This window comes from Rhinoderma darwinii, chromosome 10, assembly GCF_050947455.1.
Source record: "Rhinoderma darwinii isolate aRhiDar2 chromosome 10, aRhiDar2.hap1, whole genome shotgun sequence".
Lineage (NCBI taxonomy): Eukaryota > Metazoa > Chordata > Amphibia > Anura > Rhinodermatidae > Rhinoderma > Rhinoderma darwinii.
Genome location: NC_134696.1, coordinates 28553532 through 28559550, shown reverse-complemented (window position 1 = coordinate 28559550; position 6019 = coordinate 28553532).

The following is a 6019-nucleotide window of genomic DNA, read 5'->3' as shown; positions in this document are numbered from 1 at the left end:
CTGCTCCGTGCTCTCGTTGGTATACTCCACTTCATCCTGATCCTAACTGACTCATTCACCGCTCCGTTTCCTCGCGGCGTTCCGTGGGCTACTGCCCCTTCCCTTGCGTGTTCCCTGTTTGTCCTCCCTTGCACTTAGATAGCGTAGGGACCGCCGCCAAGTTGTACCCCGTCGCCTAGGGCGGGTCGTTGCAAGTAGGCAGGGACAGGGCGGTGGGTAGATTAGGGCTCACTTGTTCCCTTCACCTCCTTCCTGCCATTACAGTAGCCTCTGGTGCCGATGTGTCCTCGCTCGTCCGACACGATGCAGGACCTGTGAGTGACGTCACAGCGTGATCTCTCGAGAACACGGCTGTGTCTGCACTGCCAGAAGCTGGGCGTTGTGAAGAGAAGTGGATGATACTTCTCGTCAGAACGCCTAGCTAGTAAAAGTAGTAAAAACGCCCCGATGTACGCACATAATACACGCCCACTTGGACTTTTACTTTAAACACGCCCACTTGGACTTTTGCAAGCCTCATTTGCATAAATACAAAAATGGTCATAACTTGGCCAAAAATGCTCGTTTTTTAAAAATAAAAACGTTACTGTAATCTACATTGCAATAGCAGATAGGGGTTGCAAAATCTGGTGACAGAGCCTCTTTAAGTAGTTTTCCTTTGATTGTGCACACCTGGCAAACTAATTATCACAGGTGTCTGAGATTTGATTACAATGATCCAAAGAGCCCTAAGACACAATACTATGAGTTTAATTGAAAAACAAATAATGAAATGTTTATGACACTTAAATCCAATGTGCATAATAATTTGGAACACGGTGTATAATCAATATGGGATAAAGTGCAGACTCAGCTTTAATTTGAGGGTATTCACATCCTAATTTCAGGAAGGGTTTAGGAATTACAGCTCTTTAATATGTAGCTGACTCTTTCTCAAGGGACCAAAGATAATTGGACAATTACCACAAAAGCTATTAATGGACTGCATGGGCTATTCCCTCGTTAATCCATCATCAATTAAGCAGGTAAAAGGTCTGGAGTTGATTCTAGGTGTGGCATTTGCATTTGGAAGCTGTTGTTGTGAACCCACAACTTGAGGTCAAATGAGCTCTCAATGCAAGTGAAACAGACCATCGTTAGGCTGAAAAAAATGAAGAAATCCATCAGAGAGAGAGAACAAATGTTAGGAGTGGCCAAATCAACAGTTTGGTACATTCTTGGAAAAAAAGAGCGCACTGGTGATGTCGTGAACTCCAAAAGACCTGGACGTTCATGTAAGACAACAGTGGTGGATGATCGCAGAATCCTTTCCATGGTGAAGAAAAACCCCTTCACAACATCTACCCAAGTGAAGAACACTCTCCTGGAAGTAGGTGTATCAGTATCTAAGTCTACCATAAAGAGAAGACTTCAGACTCCATACTGAGGGTTCACCACAAGGTGCAAATCATTAATCAGCCTCAAAAATAGAAAGGCCAGATTAGACTTTGCCAAACAACATCTAAAGAAGCCGCCCAGTTCTGGAACATATTCTTTGGACAGATGAAACTAAGATCAACCTGTACCAGAATGATGGGAGGAAGAAAGTATGGAGAAGACTTATGATACAAAGCCCACCACATCCTCTGTAAAATGTGGTAGGGGCAGTGGGCTAGATTGCAGACTTCCTGAAATATGCATGCACTGGCCCTTTAAGACCATGCACGCGCGGGCGGGCGCGCCCTCCGGGAGAAAGTCTCGAAACCAGGAAGTGAGTGCCGGCTCCTCACAGGAGGACGATGCTGCAAGGAACTCAGATGTCCATGGTCACAGCCGTCAAAGGGTAAGTCAGAACGACGGGCCGTGGCCATAGACGTTACATCTGCTTTCAGGAAATATATAGCATATTGACTCAAGCACAAGAAAATCAGTCAGCACTGCTGTGACCAGTAGTCCTCCGGACATTCGGCAGTACACTGCCCACGGAGGCGCAACAGGGACTGCAATATAAGTCCAGGGCGGTGTTGGGCTTCGTAGGTAAGACCATATATAGCACAATACAAGTAGAGAGAAAAAAGCCGCACTCACCCGGTCTGACGTAGAGAATTCTTTAATGCTTGTAAAAAGGTGTGGGGGGAAGACGAAGACAGTGTCAGACAACAGCTGTTTCGCGTACAACGCTTTCTCAAGGCTCGAGAATGCGTTGTACGGGAAACAGCTGTTGCATGACACTGTCTTCGTCTCCCCCCCCACACCTTTTTTTACAAGCATTAAATAATTTTCTACGTCAGACCGGATGAGTGCGGCTTTTTTTCTCTCTACTTGCATTGTGCTATATAGCGTATTGGGGTGCACTCAATTTTTATGGTGTCTAATCACTGTATTTTATTTTTGGCCTCTTCAATTCTGGTGGTTTTAAGGTGATATGTGCATGTAGATGTAGACATAGACATAAATGGTATGCATGAACTCTGCACATATCAATCTTTTTTTTAGATATGTGGTGCATCTAATTTTTATCTTGGTCAAACTTTTAGCCACATATATCAAATTGTAAGTTTTTTTAATTAAAATTTCACTTTATACACACAGGCAGCATCATGCAATTTTGTGTCAAAATGGCATTTTAACAATGTGCCAGGTGTCTACTGTCAGAAAATATCTATGTATCAGTATTTAGTATGATTTTTCTATTTTGTAGTTTACGTTTTTCATTTGTACATGGCAAAAGTGTGACAATTGTCCTGGTAACCAGAGGTGCAAAATGGCTAAAAACTACTGGCAGTCGAAGGCTTAAATTTACCTCACAAATTAATCATTGAATTCTCCTGTATATGCATGAACAAATGTTGAGTACATGTACATGTACATTTCATGTACTGTTACAGGTCAAGACTTTTAAGGACGTATTATCATTCTAGTATCATACCGCCAAATACTTTGAATGGTTAAAAAGGGACACTTTGGCCTTATGCAAACAGCCCACTTTCCTGTGGCTCCATAATATGTATGATGCTGCATCGGGGGCCATATATCGGGGATATTATCGCTTAGAAGCAATGCTCCTATAGGAGAATAGCTCCGTATTACGCCAACTGATGGAGCATACCAGAGCCATAGCTAAGCTTTCCTTCACCTGGGGCAAAGGTTTAGTTTGCTGCCCTATTCCTGTATCTAAATATCCTGGCCAAGGCATATTCCCCATTAGACCATCCTAGCTACGCCTACTGGTTTCTGTTGGATTTCTACAGAAAAAAAAAAGCAATGTATGCCTCTGTCTGAAATTGGAGATATACAGAGGTACAGTAAGACCCCATGCTACTCTACAGGTTCCCTATTAGAGCTCCATACAATACAAAGCTGTTATACGGCTTTGTGCAAGTAACCTGAGGGTTCACTGTGAGAAATATCACATTTTCTGTGCAAATCTAGGTTTTTCAGCAGTTCTTCATTTACAAATGACCCCAAAAAGTTAGTGAAATATACAAACTTATATTATCAAATAGCAATAATTGATGAGATACATTGTGGGTCCTAATAAGTAGTTAGAAGATAGACAGATCCTTTATTAATTCAGTAAATAAATGCAGAATCATAGGAGCAAAGAGAAACAGAAGGATGTTGATCAAAGTAGGAACTGTTCCTTTAAAAATTACGCTTAGTATGTATGTAGATATAAGAGGATGGCTGTGACAACCTTCCAGTCCATTTTTATAATAAGAATAGTTGTCACTCTTAAAAATAATGAATGCCTGGTTCTAATTTAAAATGGCTTCAAAGATAATCTAGAATTAACTAACAAAACAATAGAAGAAATACAACTATCCCAGAAAATTAGATTGGCGTGAGTGAATGTGGACCTCCAAAGGGTCAACTTTTGCCTGGATTTCCCCAAAATGAGGTATACTATGTGTCCGTACAGGTAAATATGTTTAATTGATTAGGCTCCATTGTGCTGATTGAAACAAAGTGTATTTCCCTTAAAAAAAAACACTAAAAAACAAAGATAGAACAGTTTTTATAATTGTTTGTTAATGCAGAATGAAGTATAATTACATGTAATTAGCAAAACTGCACGTGCTCGCAAATGTTTACACCGGAGAAAAGGCTCTTAAATGGGTAGCCTGCCATTATTAATAAGGTGTGTGACCTGAAGTATACTCTGTATTAGCCAAGAATAAAGAGCTTTCTTTCAGCCTAGAGGGACCAGTTGGCTTTTGGGAAAAAGGAAATATGGGAGATGCTTATGCTGATAGTCTATAGTGAAGAGACAAGTCATTAAAAAGCAATAAGGTTTTCTTGAGTGAATCATTTGCAGTAATTAAGTAATGCTGGGAAACAATAGTAAGATAAGTTAGTATATAGCAGAGATACTCACATCATTATATGGACTTTATTATTACATTTGATAGAAAATGCCACCCATGCAACAGGCCATTTTTATCATGTTTCATGCGTAAGTTTTGGTGTTTTGCTGATTTACATTTCCACCTTAGGCCGAATCCACATGGGTCGGATTTGGTGCACAAAATTGTGCCAATTTTTTTGCGGATTACCAATTTGCGGAAAAAAAAGTATACTCACCTTACCAATCCCCTGGCGCTTTCATGGTGGTGCTTCCATGAATGCTACCAGTCTCTGTTTATCGGCCTGCAGTGATGACCTGTCGTCCCGACATATTACCGCTGCAGCCAAGCACATCATCAATAGAGGCCGGGAAACTTCACCACAGTAGCACCAGTTGTATGGTAAAGTGAGTATACTGTTTTTTTTTCTTTTTTATGCTGCAGACTTAAAAATTTGCTCCACAGGTCAATTCCTCACTGAAAATTTCTGTAGCATGTGGACAAGATTTGTTAAAATTGCAACCACGTTTTCTGCTACTGTATTCCGCTGAAGATTTACAATCCGCAAATTCAGATGGAAAATCTGCGGCATTTTTGTCCTGTGTGGACTTACATAGAAGGCATAAGGCCTTAAGGTGCAGTTTTTTTTGTCAAATTCAGAAGTGGATCCAAAAGGAAGGAAGGGTATAAAGAAAAATAATTATGTATCTCCTTTCTTTATGTCCACTCCATTAGTTGGCTAAAGAAACCACTGAGCCAAAAACTGCACCAAAGGTCTCATTCACACAGAAGTATTAAGGTCAATATTTTGCATCAGTATTTAGAAGTCAAAGCCAAAAGTGGGTTTAAAACACGAAAGAGAAAAATCTTTTCATGACACTCTTTCTGTTTAGTTTACATTTCTCGTTTTACCAAAATACTGACCAGAATACTGCCATGTGAAAGCGGCCAAAAACTGCATTAAAACTGTGTATAACTCTAGCCTTAAAGACTACCTCTCAATTCAGGTGACTTTTTAAAATAAGCTTTCATACTGTATGTGTGTACATAAGTAATAACACTATTTCTGACTTGTATTCTGCCTCTTTAAGCAGTTTTCCCCTCTGCAGGCTCTATCTCTAATTTTCAGTTTGTCCTGAGCTAAAAAGTGCAGCCTTACTGCTATCATGTCTCTCATACACAGCACAGATAGAGAAGAGAACATCCCGCTCCATAATCTCTTTGAAGCACACCAACAGCAGAAGCAGCAGCAACAAGGAGGACATTACACAGCAGTACTGAGCAATAGGAGATATAACTCTTACTAGAAGCTGCAGAGGCATGTGTATCTCTCACTGCTCCTGCTCTCTCCCCTCTCAATAGACTTCTATAGGCAGCAAGTAACCTGATCCCTCAGTAAGCTGATAGTCCATCTTGTCTTGAGGAGTTGGACTTAGCAATAAATTTAGAGTAAGTGAATAGTTTAGGAGGGATAGGGTAAGAGCCTGAAAAATGGTGGCATTTATCTGTAATAAGATATATCCATTATAGAGGATTTGGGGATACATAATCAGTATGGAAAATATAAGTTTGAGTTTTTATATTTGAGATACAGCTCAAATTGATGCAGGTTAAGGGCCTCCAAATTGTGTCTTACAGTAGACATAAGTTATTCATCATGAGGCCAGCTTAATAGTCAACAAGTAATACCACAT